The sequence below is a fragment of the Bubalus kerabau genome, chromosome 15 (assembly GCF_029407905.1).
Source record: "Bubalus kerabau isolate K-KA32 ecotype Philippines breed swamp buffalo chromosome 15, PCC_UOA_SB_1v2, whole genome shotgun sequence".
Classification (NCBI taxonomy): domain Eukaryota; kingdom Metazoa; phylum Chordata; class Mammalia; order Artiodactyla; family Bovidae; genus Bubalus; species Bubalus kerabau.
Genome location: NC_073638.1, coordinates 60,081,982 through 60,105,824, shown reverse-complemented (window position 1 = coordinate 60,105,824; position 23,843 = coordinate 60,081,982).

Genomic DNA, 23,843 nt, shown 5'->3' with positions numbered 1-23,843 from the left:
ATTGGGCAGATGCTGATTGCATTAACAAGAATATGAGGCTATTTGCAAATCTGGTCAAGATGACCAGAAGGCATCAATCAATACAATCTGAATCACTTTCTCTCCATATTTCAAAGTACGTCAGAGAAATTTCCAATAGTCTCTCACTTCTTCTGAGAAAATGAACCATATTTTTTAAAGGGAGGGATCTAACTAAAATATTACAATGACGCTAATCATCTTACTAACACTTAACAGTAGTTTCCTAATTATTTTCAAAACAATCAAAATGGTATTTCTACTGAGAAACCAAGTTGTGCTAACCCTGACTATTTCATTGACATATTTTTTCAACCTGGAATGTAAGAATATAACTTACTCTCTTTGTAGTTGACATACATACAAACACACATACACAAATTACAATACATGGTTTCACTTATGTGGACCATTTTTAAAGTATTTATTGAGTTTACTACAATATTGCTTCTGTTTTATGTATGGTTTTTTGACGGCTAGGCAAGTGGGATCTTAGTTCCCCCACCAGCAAACATACCCACACATTGGGAGGCGAAGTCTTAACCTCTGGCCCGCCAGGGAAGTTCCTTCACTTTCAACTTTCTATCATTACAATCTCCTAAATTCCTTTGTGTATAGGATGCAATTCCACATGTGAAGTGGCTATTAATAGAAAAGATAGGAAATAATCAAATGGAGGGGAAAGGATTCATAGATAAATCTTGACAAAATTCATAATTTGTGAGCTACTAAGAACAACAAAAATGTACAGAACTCTATATTTCTGCAAGCTATTTATTCTCTTTTACTTAATCCTGATTAATATTTTAAAGAAGGCAAAGTGGAAGAGAAGGAAGAAGTTGGGGGAGGGGAGGAGAGGACATTTGTTGACTATGTTCATACCAGGTCCTTAGTTATTTCTGTTTTACATGTACTGTTGTATATAATAATCACAATTCAATAAGGTTAAATTATTATCATCTGCAATTTAGTGATAAAGAATTAGAGATGCTATGGTAGAATACAAAGGTAAAAAGACCAAACTGAATTGAGATAGATTCTCTTCCAGTTCTACCACTAGTTACTTTGTGATTACTGGCAAATTACTTAACCTCTTTATGTCTTGATCACCTTATTTATTAAATTGGAATAATGGTAGGTAGTTCTTTCAGTCATGATTACTGATTAAATAATTTGTTATCTGTAAAGGACTTAGAACAGCAAATTGTTTATATTTAGTTCTCAATATGAGGTAGCTCTGAAGGCATGGAAATACTCTAAAAAAACAAATAATAACAGCTAATAACTGGCTAAACTTGTGCTTGAACACTGGTATCATGCTTAGTTGCTCAGTCATGTCCAACTCTTTGCCACCCCATGGACTGTAGCCCACCAGGCTTCTCTGTACATGGGACTCTCCAGGCAAGAATACTGGAGTGGGTAGCCATTCCCTTCTCCAGGGGACCTTCCTGATCCAAGGGTTGAACCCTGGTCTCCAGCATTGCAGGTGGATTCTTTACTGTCTGAGTCAGCAGGGAAGCCCAAACACTGGTATATGTACTTTCAAAAGGAGAGCCTTTCACAGTATTCAATTTAAACACAGGTATCAACTATTCTATAGTTTTAATTAACACTCATTGCTTTCTCATTTCAGAAAGGAACTTTAAAAGAACATTGTTCCCCAAAGTACTAAGAAGATAGAAGGAACCAAATAAGCTTGAGTGTCCTGTTATTTGAGTGTCCTGGCCCAAATAAATTATGTTCCAGAATGGTAAATTTGGAAATGAAGCAATTTCAAGCCTGGATTAGAGATCTATGAGAAGAAAAAGATTGGAATCAGGGAAATCTTTCCCTAGTTTTTAATAACAGTGAGCATTAAAATCTACATTATCAGTTAATTCAACATTGACCCTGGGCAAAAATCTCAATTGCATCATCAAAAAATACATACATTTCAATATGGATTCTATATAAAACACAAATGCAAAGAAGGGAAAATCCTTTAACAAATTTATGCTTCATTTCTCAGAACTTAAAAAAATGGAGGAGGTATAGCAGAAGGGTCCAGTGAATGCCAGCTCTTAGATTCCAAGAAGCAATGCCTCAAAGCTTACAAAGTTGCTAAGTGCTCTGTCAAGAACAGAAAGGAGAAATACTGGTTCTATCGATATCAACAAATGTGTTAAACAACATGTAGTCTGATCCTTTGAATTTTAAAAATGATTACAGAGATAAAACTTCCAAATTAAATAAAAATAGGCATGGAATTAACCATAAATGGGATGATCAAATTTTATCTAACATGCAAATTCAAATGCTGTCCACTCAAAGGAGCCTAAAAGGAAAATACCATTTTTAGTTTTTGCAACTGTTATTTGAACATTTGTGCTTTAATTTGCAACACCCTGATTACATTATATGGATCATTATATTATAGTAAATGCAGCATAGCACATGTACTTATTAACTCAATATTATCTGTTAGAAGATGACAGCCTATACGTTTTGAAACTATGAAATTAAGCTTCAGTGAAGACAAATTAGACTAATTAATTACATTATCATGTGTCACTTAGATTGGCAAGAATAAGATTGCAATGAAAGGAAAGATGGAATCCAGGTACAAATTTGTAATTCAAACAAAAATCTGATACCTGCTGAGCAACATTCAGATTTCAAACGTGACTTAGCATCACTTTATTCCCCTAATTGAATAGTATTACCATAAACTTTTAGTTAGCAGGCAAAGCAAGTTGAGAAAATAAATTGCTGCTAGCAGCTTGGTTGTCTTTACATCTAAAATATGTTAGCCCAGGGAATATAATCATTTCTGCCCTTCATAAATCTAGTAAACTGCCAAATGCTACCTCATTTTTTTCATCTTTTCTTTAGTGACTTTCCAAGATCTTTTTATTTTCACCCACCAAGCACATGTCTAGGAGGTTACAACCAACTGATCAAGGTGGTTTCTCACTAGACTAATCAGTCCATGCTTCTGAACCCTTCACTCCCTCATATATCACTAAGGCCGCTGTCAGATCGATCCTAGAGAAAGTCATTTATCCCGCCTTTGATTTTATAACATCATATGGAATGTGTAATCTGTTATCCAAACTATAGTAACTTGAGTCTTTATGGAGAAATCTACAAAGAATTTTCTTTATTGGATATTAAACTCTTTGGAACTGGAACTTTTTAACCTTAAATATACTTAACAAAGTCTACCACAACATACTGTGGATTTTTAAAGAATATTTAATAAGCAAACCTGGCAGGATACATCTGCCCTGGTGCCAAAAAATTAAAATCATGGAATTAAAACTAAACCTATGGAACAGTCAGAAGACAAAAATAGTAACTTAGAGACTCAATTTATGATATAAAGAATAATACATTTTGAGTTCAATTTAAAAAACCCTCATAATGACATATTATTTGACCCTCGATGGATCAGGGATACATGAATGAGAAAAACAGGAAGATACAAGCAACAGAGAAAGCACTCTGTGTTTCTCCTTACTAGTACATAAAGTTTTTGCTAGGGAACAGTGAAAAGCATCATTTTATAAGGGGAAGTGAGTTCACTTTATGGAGGATCCTGACATTCACAATTATTAAATTATAAGAAAGGTATAAAAGTAACTGCCTAGTTCTCCATGACGAAGGAAATGGCAACCCATTCCAGTACTCTTGCCTGGAAAATCCCATGGACGGAGGAGCCTGGTAGGCTGCAGTCCATGGGGTCACTAAGAGTCAGACACGACTGAGCAACTTCACTTTCACTTTTCACTTTCATGCATTGGAGAAGGAAATGGCAACCCACTCCAGTGTTCTTGTCTGGAGAATCCCAGGGACGGAGGAGCCTGGTGGGCTGCCGTCTATGGGGTTGCACAGAGCTGGACACGACTGAAGTGACTTAGCAGCAGCAGCAGCAGTTCTCCACAACAGAGCCACCATCAATTTCCCACTAAATTATACTGAAAGACAGTAAAATCCAAAACAAAATAAAAGCAAAATAAGACTACTGCTATTCAACCCTGGTCAAGATCTAGGAAATTTTCTATAAATTATAAACATGAAAAATTTTCCTGAAAAGAGTAGTCAATAGTACACTACTCCTGTAAAAAGTAGGCAAGCATATTGTTTGTCTTTCTTTACCTACTTCTTCAGCGGCTCAAAAAAAAAAACACAAGATGTGTATACAGAAAAGTTAGCACATCCTATGTGTCAGAGATCTTACTTTTTACATTCAGATGAAGATTTCAAATATAAGAAACGTGTAGGCTCAGTTGCTTCAGTCATGTCTGACTCTTTGTGACCCTATGGACTGTTGCCCACCAGGCTCCTCCGTCCATGGGATTCTACAGACAAAAACACGTGAATGGGTTGCCATCTCCTTCTCCAGGTTATCTTCCCTACCCAGGGATCAAACCCACCTCTTTTATGTTTCCTGCATTTGCAGTGGGTTCTTTACCACTAGCACCATCTAGGAAGCCCATAAGAAAGGTACTGAAAGGTATTTTTTGGAGCATGACACCCTGGGAAGTGTGGAACCCACATATAAAGGAGTATATGAGGAAATATATAAAGAGAAGCACTGAGAACTGTTATACAATTAGGATTCTAGTCCTTTTTTTCCCACATGCACCATCTCTTTCAGAGTTTCAAAGAACCAAACTGTGAAGCATGAAAAAAGCATGTGGGCTAGTACTGCAAAAGAAGTTTCCATCCAACTGTGTCTGTTGGAAAGAGTTTCACCCATCACCTGAATGGAAAAGGTGGACCAATACAAATCTCTATACTTGGATGCTGACTCAAATTTTATTTAGATAGGTCTAACAATGTGAGGCAAAAAAACATGACCTTTTGAAACAACATCAGGAAGTCATGAAAATAGAAGATGCTAAGAATGAAATACCATAGAATGAGATAAAAAGACAGCTAGAATTAATAGGAAAAATAAAAAGGAAATGAAAAGTTAAATAACTGAATTCATATACACAGAATTAGTAAAAGCAGAATACAAAAAACTGAATAAACTCCAACCTCAAAAAATAAACAGGATGCCTAGATAAAAATAAACATCAGAACTGTTCAGATTGTTTTGTAATATTATTTGAAAAAATCAAGCTACATAGCTCTATTTCAAGATAAAGTTTTGGAAGACATAAAAGTGAAACAGTCAATTTGACTTAAATAAATGAGAAGGCAAGAACAAGACGAGACTGACACAATCAGGGATACAAGTAAAAAGACTACGGACACATTTTCTGGTGGCTCAGACAGTAAAGAATCCACCTGCAATGTGGAAGACCTGGATCTGATCCCCGGGTTGGGAAGATCCCCTGGAGAAGGGCATGTCCCCACTCCAGTATTCTGACCTGGAGAATCCCATGGACAGAGGAGCCTGGCAGGCTACAGTCCATGGGGTCTCAAAGAGTCAGACACGACTGAGTGACTTTCACTTCACCATTTCTGAAGACAGACTTGAAATGGCCCACAGGGTAATCAAAATTTAGTATTCAAAATAGAAATATTTGAACTTAAGAGAATGTAAATAAGTAGTAAAAATAAATACCTGAGTTGATGCTGGATATGAAACTCCAAATTCAAATATAAAATTAAGATTAGAAGAGAACATCTGTAATTTAAAAAATCAGTTACAATAATACTAGGAGACAACTAATGCTATATTTATAAAGATGAGATGTAGACAAAAAAAGTCCTAGTAAATCCTGTACTTTCTGCAGAGAAGAAAGAGAGCATTAAACTTGTGACTTTAATGATTAGGAAATATTTTGAAAGCTAAGGAAACCACTTACATAATTCCAGCTATAATATATACTTTCTAAAACACTAAGAATATTAAAAATATTTTACAATATGTATCAAAATATATACTTATTACTTTAATCTGGAGACTGGATTGGCTACCCATTCTAGTATTCTTGCCTGGAGAATTCCACAGACAGAGCAGCCTGGCAGACTACAGTCCATGGGGTCCCAAAGAGTCAGACATAACTGAGCAACTAACAATTTCACGTCAAATACAAATGGTTTAAACTCCTCTCTTAAAAGAACAAGATTTTAATTAGGTCAAAAATAAATAATCTTAAGAGGCACAGTTAAAATACAAAAGTTTAAAAATAGAAGAATGAATACATATGCTTTAGGCCAACACATAAAGTAAAGTAGGGGTTAAAATACATACAAATAAATAAGAAAAATCTAAGGTAAAGTCCTTAAAATCTAAGACAAAAAGCAAACTGGAAAATTCTACATGGACCAAGTCTATTTTTAAACATAAATTGATAAATTCATGGACTTTGATAAATTCGTGGACTTTGATAAATTTAAACATAATTGATAAATTCCCAGTCTGAATAACGTTAAACAAAAGCCCATAACACTGAAGTACATACATTAAAAATATCTTGAAATGCAGGGGTTATAATAATAACTCTCAATACCTGAGATAATTTAATTCTTTAATATGTAGGCAAATAAAATATTTGAAAAGATAAATAGGGCACAGAGAATTTAACTATAAAGTATTAATGATGGTATCAAATTAAAGCATATATACTGAATTTTGTACCAAGATGGTAGAACAGGAAGCCCCAGACCCTCCTTACCCTAAAGGAGAAACATACTCTACAGTAATACAAGGACAAATACCTTTGTGAGATGTTCATATACCTGTTAATCTAAACCAGTGGAATCCAAAAAAAAATGAACAAATATAATTAGACAGAAACAGAGTTATAGATACAGAGAACAAGCAAGTGTTTGTTGGAGGAGTTAGGGGAGCAAAGTAATAGCTAAGGGAAACCAAGAGGTACAAATTTTCAGCTGCAAAATAAATGAGTCACAGGTATGAAACATAAGTGTGGGAATATAGTCTACAACTGTGTAATATCTTTGTATAGTGACATACAGTAACAATACTATTGTGGTTATCAGTTTGAAATGTATAGAAACACCGAATCACGTTGTGTAACAGGAACTAACGTAGTGTTTTAGATTAATTATACCTCAAAAACAAACAAACTCACAAAAAAAGAGATCAGATTAAACACTGCTATCTGTTAGATATGGAAGTTGTTAATACAGTAAATTCTAAGAATTCTCATCACAAGACAAAAGCCTTTTTTCCTATTTCTTTAATTGTGTGTGTGTGTGTGTGTGTATATATATATATATATTTACTAAAATTATGTTTGAAAATCACTTCACAATGAATGCAAAGCATTATGCTGTATACCTTAAACTTACACAGTGTGGTACACCAATTATATCTCAAAAACTGAAAGAAAAAGAGAAAATGCAGAATACACACACACACACACACATGACAGGATATCAACAACATGGCAGAATAGGAAGACTTAGACCCTCTTTTCCCTAAGGAGTCATTTACTCTACAGCAATACAGGAACAAATTCCTTTTGTGAAATCTCCATAAACCAGTTAAGAGGTTCCCACACGGAGTTGTATAGAAGGGCAAAACTAGCTGTATGGAAGCTGGTAAGAAGATCTGTGGCACTCACTTACCTAGTCCTCGCCCTTGGTGCCCTGAGGCACAGTCAGGAGAAAATTCCCACTTCCTGGCTTCTCCCTGGGAAGGAAAATAAAAGACTGAAATATTCATGTAACATGCAGACTTTGTGGGGAGGTACCCAAGGGGCCAGTTTTTCTCTTGCCTGAATCTAAAAGGTCAGGTTGGTTGCTGCTGAGAACAAAGGCGACAATTTGGACTAGCACAGGCTCTCTGCCATCATCCCTCCCCCGCAATAGTCCCCTCCACCCAGATCAGCACAAAGGACCAGGAAGAAATCCCCAGCTGGTGGCTTCTCCCTGAGGAGGGAGAGTTGGAACATGCAGCAATGTTCTAGCTTTTCCCAACAGCTGCCCCAGAGACTGGTTTTTGCTATGCCTATCTCAATGCCCTAATGGAAATCAGAGTACTCTAGATGCCTGGGGGCCACAGAGAACAAAAAAGAACTGGGCACATTGCTGCTGTTCCTGAGGACTAGGGGTAAAACAGGTAGAGCTAACACAGCTTGGAGGAAGGTGGGGAAAGTGAAGAGTAGAGCTTGCATCCAATGTTCCTGACTTCAAAACATAGCGGCAAAACTATTGCAAAAAAAAAAAAGAAAAATTATATATAGTCCCAACATAAAAACAGACCTAGGTGGCTCAGCAGTCAAGAATCTGCCTGCCAATGCAGGAGACATCGGTTTGATCCCTGGGTGGGAAAGATCCCCTGGAGCGGAAATGGCAACCCACTCTAGTATTCTTGCCTGGGAAATCCTTAGGATAGAGGTAACACTGTAAATTCTGGTGGCAACAGTCCATGAGGTCACAAAAGAGTCAGACATGACTGGCCACACACGCACAACATAGATCAATGGCACAGAATACAGAGCCCAGAAATGTGAACAAAGCACATGAGCTGGAAGTCACGGAACACACCCTGCAGACTCCGTGCCTTCCTCAGAAATTCCACACAGTCCACCTCACCTGAACCAGGTGCCCAGTCCCTGCCTCGAGCCTCTCTGATGATGTTAAAGGAGAAAATAGTTCCTGATGGAGGAGACTGAGTGAAGGAACTAGCTTCTCCAGGCTGCTACCAGTCGGGCTGGGTCAGAAATTAAGCAATGCTTTGAAGCTGCCCTTAAAGGCAAATGTGTGAGAGACAGACAGAGTTGGTCTCCTAGTCCGAAGTTTAGATACCTCTAAGAAGTTTAGCAATATGTGAACTATGAACTTCCAGATGTTCAAGCTGGTTTTAGAAAAGGCAGAGGAACAAGAGATCAAATTGCCAAAATCCGCTGGATCATCGAAAAAGCAAGAGAGTTCCAGAAAAACATCTATTTCTGCTTTATTGACTATGCCAAAGCGTTTGACTGTGTGGATCACAATAAACTGTGGAAAATTCTGAAAGAGATGGGAATGCCAGACCACCTGACCTGCCTCTTGAGAAACCTATATGCAGGTCAGGAAGCAACAGTTAGAACTGCACATGGAACAACAGACTGGTTCCAAATAGGAAAAGGAGTACGTCAAGGCTGTATATTGTCACCCTGCTTATTTAACTTCTATGCAGAGTACATCATGAGACGCTGGGCTGGAAGAAACACAAGCTGGAATCAAGATTGCTGGGAGAAATATCAATTACCTCAGATATGCAGATGACACCACCCTTATGGCAGAAAGTGAAGAGGAACTAAAAAGCCTCTTGATGAAAGTGAAAGAGGAGAGTGAAAAAGTTGGCTTAAAGCTCAACATTCAGAAAACCAACATCACGGCATCTGGTCCCATCACTTCATGGGAAATAGATGTGGAAACAGTGGAAACAGTGTCAGACTTTATTTCTTGGGCTCCAAAATCACTGCAGATGGTGACTGCAGCCATGAAATTAAAAGACACTTACTCCTTGGAAGGAAATTTATGACCAACCTAGATAGCACATTCAAAAGCAGAGACATTACTTTGCCAACAAAGGTTCATCTAATCAAGGCTATGTTTTTTCCTATGGTCATGTATGGATGCGAGAGTTGGACTGTGAAGAAAGCTGAGAGCTGAAGAATTGATGCTTTTGAACTGTGGTGTTGGAAGACTCTTGAGAGTCCCTTGGACTGCAAGGAGATCCAACCAGTCCATTCTAAGGGATATCAGTCCTGGCTGTTCTTTGGAAGGAATGATGCTAAAAACTGAAACTCCAGTACTTTGGCCACCTCATGCGAAGAGTTGACTCATTGGAAAAGACTCTGATGCTGGGAGGAATTGGGGGCAGGAGGAGATGGGGACGACAGAGGATGAGATGGCTGGATGGCATCAGCAACTCGATGGACATGAGTTTGGGTGAACTCTGGAAGTTGGTGATAGACAGGGGGGCCTAGCGTGCTGCGATTCATGGGGTTGCAAAGAGTTGGACACGACTGAGCAACTGAACTGAACTGAAGAAGTTTAGATACCTCTAAGTCCATGGGGGTCGCAAAGAGTTGGACACAACTGAAGCGACTGAGCAGGCACTCAAGCTCCTGGAATAAACAGCTGGACTCAAGAACAGCAGAAAGGTTGGTCAAGTTGCTGCAGCTTTGACCGTGACAGTCTAGTGTTAGGAGCCCTAGCTAAGTCCTTTGGGTCCCTTTGGAAAGGGCTAGAGCTATGCATCCCACACATGCACAATTCACTCATTCTGGCTTCCAATGTCCTGCACCTGCTGGGTGTTTGAGCCAATGTGGTTTTGCACAGGGGCTGGCCTCTGTGGCCAGGAACTACTGCCCTGTGGCTCTGAGTAGGAAGGGGGTTAGGGCACAGAGTACAGCAGCCTTGGGGTTGTATGCCAGGTGATGTGAGCTAAACTCTACACAGAAGTCCCTGCAGCAGTGGTGGAGGAGGTGGGGGTAGCGGTGGTGGAGGGGGGACCCATACACTCTGGTTCCCAGGTGTGTCTCATCCCAAGACTCAACTGCCCTATTTTTAAGTGTGAAGTTCTAAACAGTAGTGAAATCGCTTCCCAGTGGGGAAAGGATAGTTTCTTTAAAAAATAGTGTTGGGTAAACTACCTATCTGCGTGTGCAAAAAAATACACTCAAAATGAATTGAAGACATACATGTAAGACCTGAAACCATAAAACTCTTAGAAGGAAACATAATGGAAAAAAACTTTATAAATTGAGCTTAGAAATGAATTTTTGAACATGATGCAAAAATCATAGGCAACAAAAGCAAAAATAGACAAGTAGGACTACCTCAACTAAAAACTAAAAAGCTTCTACACAGCAAAGGAAATAAGAGTGAAAAGCCAATCTACAGAATGAAAGAAAGTAATTGCAAATTGTATATTTTATAAGGAGTTAATTTCCAAAGAGTATATATTCATAAAACTTATAAGCATAAATAAATAAATGGATTAAAAAATGAGCAAATGAGCAAATGACTTGATTTGACATTTCACCAAAGAAGACATACAAATGGCAAACAAGTATAAAAAAAGATGCTTAACATTACTAATCATCAGGGAAATCAAAGTGAAGACATATTACCTCACAAATGTTAGAATGACTGTTAGCAAAAAAAAAAAAAAAAAAAAGGCAATAGTAAGCGTTGGTGATGATGTGGTGAAATTGGAACTCCTGTGCACTGTTAGTAGGGACGAAAAATGATGCATCTGCTATGGAAAAGAGTGTAATATAGTTTCCTCAAAAATAGGACTACTATATGAGATTGTCATCCCATTTTTAGGTATTTATCCAAACATACTGAAAACAGAATCCTGAAATGATATTTGCACTCCTATGTTCATTATTATTATTCACAAATCAAGAGGTGGAAACAACATAAATGTCCATCAACAGATAAATAAAGAAAATGTAATTTTCATTTATTCAGCCCTAAAAAAGAAGGAACTCTTGACATATGCTACCACATGAATGAACCTTGAAGAAATGCTAAGCAAAACAGGCCAGTCACAGAAAGACAAATACTGCATGATTCCACTTTTATGAGATATCTAAAGTAGTCACACTCATAGCATAAGAAAGTCGAATGGTAGTTGCCAGGGGCCCTAAGGAGGGGGAAATTAAAGTTGCTGGTCAATAGACATAGAATTTCAGACATGAAAGATGAAAAAGTTTTAGAGCTCTACTGTACAATAATTTGCATAAAGTTAACAATGCTGTACTGTTCACATGCAAATTTGTTGAAAGTCAACTTCATGTTATTTTTTTTACTACAATAAAATATACATATATGAATATACATGTATCACATTTATTTTTAGAAAATTTATAAACTAAAATAGTATTCAAATAAATATTAATTATTCACCTAAAATCAGAAATTTTACAGAATAATTTACCTGGTCATGCCATTATAAAACCAAAAATTTTAAATAAAAGCCTAAAAACAAAAAAAAATTTTAAGTTATACTATTCTGGATAAATATAGCTGTAAAAGGATAAAGAAAACACAACTTAAAACTAAGGCATATTTAATAATGAAAGAAAATCATATGTATTTCTTAGGTCATATATGGGAAAATCTTCACTATTCAGCAAATACAATCTTTGCTATTCAGCAAATGCCTACCACTCAACTTCTTATATTACAGGAAGTTATGAGGACAATGAAGTCTAGTTAAGACAATAAGGACAGAAATTTGTTTTTCAAAAGTTGTAAAAACAATAATGTAAAGGTTTAATCTTAAATTTAAAAAATATGTAAATCAAACATATCTAATAATAATAATACAAAATAGCATTTTAAATAGCCAAGATATAACAACAGATATGGGATTTTTCTTAATTTGCAAATAATTACTATAAATCACACTTGTTCTCTGATCTTCAGAGCCTGTTTAGTACATCACAGAAGAGTTTTTGGGCAGCTAGGCCCAGAGGTGAGTAGAAGAAAACTAGAATATGAAAATCCTTTGGGAATTCCCAGAAATGTTCAGGAAGGACTAGGAAGAATCATGGTTGTGAATAAATTGAAATATGGAGCCAAGGTGATTTGAGAATTTGTTCTTTGGTGACTTTGTAAACATTGATTGATTTTGTTGATAACACTGAAATTAATTTGAGCATGGGAACATGTCTCATTCAAGATGAAATTCTGAAAATTAAATGCAATTTTTTATAATGTAAAGGATATTTCAGTATGATTCTCTCTATATTTTTCTATCAGTATATCTCTAAGTCATTAATTTTTTAATTTATATATAGGAAGAATCTGAAATCAGGTTTGATCAACATTAAGATTAGTAATTTCTGGCTCATGGAATTCTGTGTGAATTTTGCATATTTCTATTCATTGGTTTTTTGCATTGTGTGAAATTTTTATAATTATAATGCATCATTTTTATCAAAACAATAGTTCTTGTGGTACAAATTATGATATTTGGAACACATGCATTTGTCTTCTTTCCCTCTCAAGACTTCACTGTAATGAGAGTCTACAAAGCTGAAAAGTAATACATTCATAACAGAGAAGAAATCATGTCAGAGACATCAACAGGTCAAGATCTACAGTATAAGAGAGTTCAACAAATTACTGGAAAATGGATTGTAGTTGAAGTGGTTGACAAGACAGTTGAAGTACTTGCAGTCCAGAATAAATACATGGGGGAGGTTCAAAGTTGAGAATGGAGTACCATGGAGTCAGCAGGTAAGAGGAGATGTGAGGAGAAAATATTAAATAAAAGAATTTGTTACAGTTCTGCAAACAAAACTGTTATGGTAGTCAGGACTCTGCCCATTTCCCATAAACCACATTTCAAAATGAAGGACTGTCAACCCAGTGTTTTCTGTCTGAATGAAATCAGAGAGCTTTATGAAAAAGGAAAGAAAGATGAAGGTGAGAGAATGAGAGAGAGGAAGGAAGGATGGAGGGAGGGAGAGAAGAAAAGAAGGGAGGGAGGGAAGGAAGAATCACCCTGGGATAGCTAAGACTTGAGGTTGAGACACCAGAATAAAGCTGTGATTCCAGCACTGGAGGCCAACCACCTATCCCCACACCCTACTGATAAGCCTTCCTATCCATAACCCTGTCTACATACAAAACACTTTCAGCAAACTTTCCCATTTTGGAGAAAAGGCTATTGTTAAAACTGATCTCCATATACAGCAATAGAAAAAAACACAGGCTAGCTACTGAGAAGATTTAAACAAGTCCTTTATTCTTAAATATGAACATTTGTGAACCAAAAGAATATATGAGAAAAAGCAGTAGCACAGAGGAATAATATAAAGTTAAAAATAAACATAATAATAAATCCCAGAGGAAATATAATTTATATAGTTTAAGGGGGAAATGTAATATGTCCTAAAAGAGACAGCACTGATAAAATATAAGCTCAGTGAGGAAAAAGACCTTTTGGAAATCAGCTTTTAAAAAATCAAAGACCTGGGAGATAAGCTTTTTGCTTTGTTTTGTTTTAATCTCTCATCTCAGAGCAAAGAAGATAAAACAAAAAATGAACTATGAAAAATACAGGTAAGAGATATAAAGGATCATTCAGGAAGTTCAATAACCCACTGACAGTCATTTCAACATGAAAACATGGATGAAAATGAAAGGGAGCCAAATAATATTGACAACAGTGACAATAGCAAATTCAAAACTGTTAAAGAAAAATATTATTATTTAGAATGAACGTGTCCAGGGAGTGAAGTACTAGACCTCTCCTCAGATTTTCAAATTTAAAGATAAGACAATGAAAGTTTACAGAGAAAGGAGGGAAAAAGAGTACCTATAAAGGTCTAAATATCACTTAAACTAAATGCTTGAAGATATTGGAGCAATGGCTCCAAGGACTGAGGGAAATATGTTTGAATTCTAGAATCTTATATTCAGTCGTTCAATAAAAAAGAGCAAAGTAAGATATTTTCAACATGTTAAGGTTCAGATCACAATAAACTGTGGATCACAATAAACTGTGGAAAATTCAAGAGATGGGAATACCAGACTACTTGACTTGCCTCTTGAGAAACCTATATGCAGGTCAGGAAGCAACAGTTAGAACTGCACATGGAACAACAGACTGGTTCCAAATAGGAAAAGGAGTACGTCAAGGCTGTATATTGTCACCCTGCTTATTTAACTTATATGCAGAGTACATCATGGAAATGCTGGGCTGGAAGAAGCAGAAGCTAGAATCAAGATTGCCGGGAGAAATATCAATAACCTCAGGTATGCAGATGACACCACCCTTATGGCAGAAAGTGAAGAGGAACTAAAGGGCCTCTTGATGAAAGTGAAAGAAGAGAGTGAAAAAGTTGGATTAAAGCTCAACATTCAGAAAACGAAGATCATGGCATCTGGACCCATCACTTCATGGGAAATAGATGGGGAAACAGTGGAAACAGTGGCAGACTTTATTTCTTGGGCTCCACTGCAGATGGTGATTGCAGCCATGAAATTAAAAGACGCTTACTCCTTGGAAGGGAAGTTATGACCAACCTAGATAGCATATTCAAAAGCAGAGACATTACTTTGCCAACAAAGGTCCATCTAGTCAAGGCTATGGTTTTTCCAGTGGTCATGTATGGATGTGAGAGTTGGACTGTGAAGAAAGCTGAGTGCCAAAGAATTGATGCTTTTGAACTGTGGTGTTGGAAAAGACTCTTGAGAGTCCCTTGGACTGCAAGGAGATCCAACCAGTCCATTCTGAAGGAGATCAGCCCTGGGATTTCTTTGGAGGGAATGCTGCTGAAGCTGAAACTCCAGTACTTTAGCCACCTCATGAGGAGAGTTGACTCATTGGAAAAGACTCTGATGCTGGGAGGGATTGGGGGCAGGAAGAGAAGGGGACGACAGAGGATGAGATGGCTGGATGGCATCACTGACTCGATGGATGTGAGTCTGAGTGAACTCCAGGAGTTGGTTATGGACAGGGGGGCCTGGCGTGCTGTGATTCATGGGGTCGCAAAGAGTGGGACATGACTGAGTGACTGAACTGAACTGAACTGAATTGAAGGTTCAGAAATTTAAGCATCCACAATTCTTACTTGTGTTTATTTGAGGATATCCTCCAGGAAAATTAAGGATTAACCAATACACAGGAAGGCATAGCTGCAATACTGTAAGTATGTATTCTTTCTAATTAGAAAGCCTATAGATTAAAAGACCCAAGGAAAGGAAAGAGGATTTCATACAATGGAAAGCATGATTGAACTGGATAAACTTGACTAAATGGTTTAATATTAAGTAATTAATATTACTAATATACAACTGACCTACCTGAATATAAGCTAGGTTCAGAATATGCCTGAACCTGTCCACCCCACAAACTGGAAGCTCTCAGACATGCCTTTCACTTGAAATGTATTATACTTTAGGATGCAATCGGTGTTGCTGCAGCATCCCAGGGTCAGAGTTTGGAAGAAACCCTACATCTGCTCGAAACTCAGTATAGAACTGGTAGTATAGAAAAGTTGGAAAGATTCATAGAGATATTTGGTGTCTTGAAGGCTTTTATCTGTAGTTATGTGTGGTATGAATCCATAATAAACCGAGCCTCTTTCTTTAAAGGGTATCTTTCTTATAAAAGAAACCACCAGTAGAGGGGAGAGGGTGACTACACACCTTTCTCAAGAGGTTTCAACATCAGCAAGGAGACCAGAGGGGAGGACCATGAGATTAATTCTTCCTAAATACCCATTAAATATCTTCTGGAAACAAACAAACCAAAAAATCACTAACATTTGGGGTAAGGTAGAATCAAGTTAGAGCTATTAGTGGAGCAGGGTTCCTGACCAATGAGCCATCAACTTTTAGATTATCAATATTAACATATATTAACTCATTCCCACAAGCTCATGGAAATAGGCAACATTCATTTTACACTAGGGAATTTATTAAAGATTATATTGCAGAAGTAATTAAAAGGGAAAAACATATTTTTCCTTCTCAGATGATGGCAAAGAAATCATTTGATAAAAATTAAACACCTTTTTCTAAAACTATTAGAAAGCAAAGAAAGGATACTTAGGAACATATATCATAAAACTATACCTAACATAATACTTAATGAAACACTAGAGTCATTGCCACTGACATCAAAAACAAGACAATGATGTGAACTATTTCCATTATTAGTTAGCATTTTCCTGGAAGTTCTACCCAAATTTAATAAAATGTTGAAAATAAAGGAGTAGAAATATTATCATTTTTTGAAGAATATAAGATTATGTGCCAAGAAACTGCAAGAAAATAGACTGAAAATTCTTAGAATCATTGAGAGTTGAGTAACTGAGAATATTTTAAAAGTAACAGATATCTACATTTTTATATAAAACTTTGATAACCAGTTAGGAAATACAAAGGAAAAAGTTTTGAATTACAATAGCTATTAAAAATATTTAGAAATACCACACAGAAGAAATATATGACCTTCATGTAGAAGGTTACAAAACTTTATAGAGATATGTAAGACAATTTTACATTTAAATTCAGAATATAATTATTCCATATTCTTAGTGGGAAGACCAAATATTTCAAAGAATTCAAATGGACTCTTTTTAAGGAACTTTATTTTTTTTTTATTTTTAATTGGTGGATAATTGATTTACAATGTTGTATTGGTTTCTGCCATACAACAATGTGAATCAGCCATAAAGCAAAAGATACCCCTCCCTCCTGAGCCTCCCTCCCACCCCTCCCCAACCCATCCCCTAGATTGTCACAGAGCAGCAGGCTGAGCTCTCTGTGTTACATAGCAACTTGCCACTAGCTGTCTATTTTGTATGTGGTAAAGTATATATTTCAATGCTACTCTCTCAATTCATTCCACCCTCTCCTTCTCCCACTGTGTCTGCAAGTCCATTCTCTATGCATGCACCTCAACCAGCAACCCCACTACTGAATGTACACCCTGAGAAAACCAGAATTCAAAAAAAAAATCACATGTACCTCAATGTTCATTACAGCATGATTTACAATAGCTAGCTCATGGAAGCAACCTAGTTGTCCATCAACAGATGAATGGATAAAGAAGTCACAGTACATATATACAATGGAATATTACTTATCCATAAAAAGGAACAAATTTGAATCAGTTCTAGAGAGGTAGATGAACCTAAAGCCTGTTATACAGAGTGAAGTAAGTCAGAAAGAGAAAAACAAATGTCATATATTAACACATATATATAAATATGGAATCTAGGAAAATGCTACTGAAAATGAAATTTTTTTAACATGACCATATTTTTAATTTTCTCTATGAATAGGTGAAACTCTTATAATAAAAAAAAAGGGTAGTAAGTATACTGAAGGAAAAAAAAGGCAGAATGAGATAAAGCTGGGATTCATTATATGCTTTGCTGAAAAAATGATGAACAGAAGCAGTGATGTAGGAAGACCACCACACATACACCCTTAGAAGATACATCTAAGGGTGTATGTGTGGTGAATCCAAGGGGGAAGAGACCAAAGTGTGAAACATCGGCAAGATTACAGCTGTGGCAAGAACTAAGAAAGAAAAGGAGAGGGAAAGGGAGAAGCATAAATATCTTTGAGAAAGAGTTGATAGGACTTTATGAGAATAAAATAGAGAGACTAAAAGGGAGCATGATCTACGATGACCACAAGGATTTCTTCTCCCTTATGAACTGGAGTGTGGATGATAGATAATCGAAGTGCAAAACCAGGAAGAAAAACAGATCATGAGTTCCAGTTCAGATATAGTGTTTCAGAAGTATTAGAACATTCTTAACAAGTTCAGGGTATTAGATATACTGTTTATGTAGATGTGTAAGTTAGCTACGATGATAGCTGAACTTAAAATACAAATTTCATGCAGCAAGTAAAAAAGCCTTCAAAGAAAGAAGGCAATAGACAAGATAGTGGCTAGATGATAGTGACAACGAGAAATAGACAGTTGTATGCTCAAATATTATACATTTCAAAAGGAGGAAGGAATTGTAGTCTGTAAGACAAATATGGGGGCAATGCTAATTTAACACAACAATTCTGTTATTTCAAAAGATATTACAGCATTTTCTATAAAATAAACTTAATAGAAAATACATTATGATTCTGGTTTTAAAATGTAGTCTCTATATAACCTGAACAATTGAAAGTCTCAAAGTCAGTCTGTTTTATAATTCTATTACATTAGAAGCTGCTCAAGGGATAAAGATAATTCTATTTTGATTCCTTATGAAATCAAAATATAACTAGGAAGTCAAGTTATATTCTATAGTGCAGTATTATGCTTCCCTCTGAATCATAATGGAGAAAATCTGGCAATGCAAAGTCCCATGTAGTTATAAAGTCTTTGAGTCATCACAGCAGATACACACAAAGTTATTTAGCACAGGTGCTTCTGAAGTTGAGACACGTTTGGGGAGTTCAAAGTACCTGTGGTTCTCACACTTGTACTTCTCCTGGTGTGATTCTGGGCTAATGTTAGTTCACAGAGATATAACATTAATTGTGTCATATTTCTGGGTGACTCATTAGCTGCTAGGAATTTGTTATAGAGAGCCAAAACTTTCCAAAATGTCTATATTTATTCTGTAGTTTCTGCAGTTATAGTTCTTCATTTAAAAAAAATTTCAGAGAATATGGAAATCATGTGAGTGGATTAAAGTCTTATGTAACACATATTATTTTGATTTACCCCAACACTGAAAGTAGAAACGCCCCCATCTGTGTTTTTAAAACATACATGTGTCTTTGCAATTTATTGTTGCTGTTCAGTCTAAGTTGTGTCTGACTCTTCACCAGCCCATGGACTGCAGCATGCCAGGCTCCCATGTCCTTCACTATTTCCCAGAGTTTGTTCAAATTTTGCACGTTGGATTGGTGATGTTATCTAACCATCTCCATTTTCTTGTATCTTTGTACTTAAATGATACTGTATTTATGTCCACATCTAAATTTTTTACTACTGAAAGACCTTTGGCATGGTTACCATGTTTTATTCATTTTTATATTATTATTTACAAAAACACTGTCTTGCTATCAGAAGCATTTATTAAATGTTTCTTAGTGGATGAATTAATCAAGTTGATCATTTTAAAGCTGCATTCTTATGAAGCAATTCAGCAAGAACCCCTAAGATAAACTACATTAATTATTCAGCTTACTGAAATGCGGTGTCTGCTTAAGGAGTTTTCTGGTTACCTCATCATTCAAATTTCCAAATATTATTTGGTTTGAATTCCAGTTTAGAAATTCTTTATCCTGCTTTCTTGCCTTCAACTCTTCAAGCAAGAGCTATATGTTAAGGTATTCAATTATTTTATAGCTACTAATTTTGTAGACTCTTAGAATTCACTATCGGGCCATCATTTTTAGTTGCAAAGGATGTGAGATAAAGATACAAATTCTGAAGGAGAGATATGAGTGATTCTACGCTATGTGAGTCATGGGGTCAATGATATAAGATTTTTGTAGCTCAGTTTTCTCTTAAAACTGGACAATTCTCCTCCTCCAGTATGTTGTCAAAACAATGGGAGGAGGAGCCAAGATGGCGGAGGAGTAGGACGGGGAGAACACTTTCTCCCCCACAAATTCATCAAAAGAGCATTTAAACGTCGAGTAAATTCCACAAAACAACTTCTGAATGCCGGCAGAGGACATCAGGCACCCAGAAAAGCAGCCCAACTCTTCGAAAGGAGGTAGGAAAAAATATAAAAGACAAAAAAAGAGACAAAAGAGGGAGGGACGGAGTTCCGTCCCGGGAAGGGAGTCTTAAAAAGAGAGAAGTTTCCAAACACCAGGAAACCCTCTCACTGCCGAATCTGTGCCGAGCTTTGGAAGCACAGAGGGCAACATAAAAGGGAGGGGAAAAAAAAAAATAAACAATTAAAAATCGCGGATTGTGAGCCCTACGGGAACTCCCCCAGCGGAGAAGCAGCGCAGACGCCTGCACACGGCATTAGCAAGCGGGGGCTGGGCAGGGAAGTGCGGCGCGGGCTGTGTCCCTTAGAGTAAGAATCCGGCCGAATGTCCTGAGCGCGATCTGAGCGAAATAATTTGGGCTAGCAAACCAGACTGTGGGATATCTACCACGCGAAAAGCCAGCCCTAACCTAAGACACCGCCAGGCCCGCGCACAGAACAAAGGACTGAACAGAGATAGCCGGCTGCAGACCTTCCCCCTCCGGTGACAAGCAGCCAGAGCCGGAAGGGGGCAATCGCAGCCCCAGAGAGACCCTATCTATAAAACTGTAAGCAGGCTTCTTTGCTAACTAAAACTTCTTGGGGGTCTGGATGGTCAACATCTGCCTGAGAAGGTGCGCCGGTTTTACACCCAGATAACCAAGTGGCGGGGAGGCGATAAGTCGCAGCATTGGCGCCCGCCAAACACCTCATCACCTGAGCTGCTCGGATCTGGGAAGAACACAAAACGCAGGCCCAACCCAGTCTGCGCCTCTGAGGACTACCCGAGTGCCTGAACCTGAGCGGCTTGGACCTGGGAGCTCAGCCCAGGGCCGGCCTCTGATTGTTCCCGGCGGAACAACCTAGAGCCCAAGCAGTGTGGGCAGGGAGGCTACACGCGCCGTGAGCGGGGGCAGACCCAGTGTGGCTGAGGCACTGCGAGCGCACGCCAGTGTTATCTGTTTGCAGCATCCCTCCCTCCCTCCCCACAGCGCGGCTGAACAAGTGAGCCTAAATTAAAAAAAAAAAAAAAAAAAAAAAAATAGTGTCCTCAACCATCCCCTTTGTGTCAGGGCGGGAACCAGACACTGAAGAGACCAGCAAACAGAAGAAGCTATAACAGAGGGAAATGCCTTGGAAGCTACAGGCCATAGATTAAAACCCTGTGGTTAAATTCCCATAAGGATAACAGCTGATCTTTCAATAGAAACTCTTCAAGCCAGGAGGGAATGGCAAGACATACTTAAAATGATGAAAGAAAATAACCTACAGCCCAGATTATTGTACCCAGCAAGGATCTCATTCAAGTATGAAGGAGAAATCAAAAGCATTTCAGACAAGCAAAAGCTGAGAGAATTCTGCACCACCAAACCAGCTCTCCAACAAATACTAAAGGATATTCTCTAGACAGGAAACACAAAAATTGTGTATAAATTCGAACCCAAAACAATAAAGTAAATGGCAACGGGGTCATACTTATCAGTAATTACCTTAAACGTAAATGGGTTGAATGCCCCAACCAAAAGACAAAGACTGGCTGAATGGATACAAAAACAAGACCCCTACATATGTTGTCTACAAGAGACCCACCTCAAAACAGGGGACACATACAGACTGAAAGTGAAGGGCTGGAAAAAGATTTTCCATGCGAATAGGGACCAAAAGAAAGCAGGAGTAGCAATACTCATATCAGATAAAATAGACTTTAAAACAAAGACTGTGAAAAGAGACAAAGATGGTCACTACATAATGATCAAAGGATCAATCCAAGAAGAAGATATAACAATTATAAATATATATGCACCCAACACGGGAGCACCGCAGTATGTAAGACAAATGCTAACAAGTATGAAAGGAGAAATTAACAATAACACAATAATAGTGGGAGACTTTAATACCCCACTCACACCTATGGATAGATCAACTAAACAGAAAATTAACAAGGAAACACAAACTTTAAATGATACAATAGACCAGTTAGACCTAATTGATATCTATAGGACATTTCATCCCAAAACAATGAATTTCACCTTCTTCTCAAGCGCACATGGAACCTTCTCCAGGATAGATCACATCCTGGGCCATAAAGCTAGCCTTGGTAAATTCAAAAAAATAGAAATCATTCCAAGCATCTTTTCTGACCACAATGCAGTAAGATTAGATCTCAATTACAGGAGAAAAACTATTAAAAAATCCAACATATGGAGGCTGAACAACACGCTGCTGAATAACCAACAAATCACAGAAGAAATCAAAAAAGAAATCAAAATTTGCATAGAAACGAATGAAAATGAAAACACAACAACCCAAAACCTGTGGGACACGGTAAAAGCAGTCCTAAGGGGAAAGTTCATAGCAATACAGGCACACCTCAAGAAACAAGAAAAAAGTCAAATAAATAACCTAACTCTACACCTAAAGCAACTAGAAAAGGAAGTAATGAAGAACCCCAGGGTTAGTAGAAGGAAAGAAATCTTAAAAATTAGAGCAGAAATAAATGCAAAAGAAACAAAAGAGACCATAGCAAAAATCAACAAAACCAAAAGCTGGTTCTTTGAAAGGATAAATAAAATTGACAAACCATTAGCCAGACTCATCAAGAAACAAAGGGAGAAAAATCAAATCAATAAAATTAGAAATGAAAATGGAGAGATCACAACAGACAACACAGAAATACAAAGGATCATAAGAGAGTACTATCAACAATTATATGCCAATAAAATGGACAACGAGGAAGAAATGGACAAATTCTTAGAAAAGTACAACTTTCCAAAACTCGATCAGGAAGAAATAGAAAAGCTTAACAGACCCATCACAAGCACGGAGATTGAAACTGTAATAAAAAATCTTCCAGCAAACAAAAGCCCAGGTCCAGATGGCTTCACAGCTGAATTCTACCAAAAATTTAGAGAAGAGCTAACACCTATCCTGCTCAAACTCTTCCAGAAAATTGCAGAGGATGGTAAACTTCCAAACTCATTCTATGAGGCCACCATCACCCTAATACCAAAACCTGACAAAGATCCCACAAAAAAAGAAAACTACAGGCCAATATCACTGATGAACATAGATGCAAAAATCCTTAACAAAATTCTAGCAATCAGAATCCAACAACACATTAAAAAGATCATACACCATGACCAAGTGGGCTTTATCCCAGGGATGCAAGGATTCTTCAATATCCGCAAATCAATCAATGTAATACACCACATTAACAAATTGAAAAATAAAAACCATATGATTATCTCAATAGATGCAGAGAAAGCCTTTGACAAAATTCAACATCCATTTATGATCAAAACTCTCCAGAAAGCAGGAATAGAAGGAACATACCTCAACATAATAAAAGCTATATATGACAAACCCACAGCAAACATTATCCTCAATGGTGAAAAATTGAAAGCATTTCCTCTAAAGTCAGGAACAAGACAAGGGTGCCCACTTTCACCATTACTATTCAACATAGTTTTGGAAGTTTTGGCCACAGCAATCAGAACAGAAAAAGAAATAAAAGGAATCCAAATTGGAAAAGAAGAAGTAAAGCTCTCACTGTTTGCAGATGACATGATCCTCTACATAGAAAACCCTAAAGACTCCACCAGAAAATTACTAGAACTAATCAATGACTATAGTAAAGTTGCAGGATATAAAATCAACACACAGAAATCCCTTGCATTCCTATACACTAATAATGAGCAAACAGAAAAAGAAATTAAGGAAACAATTCCA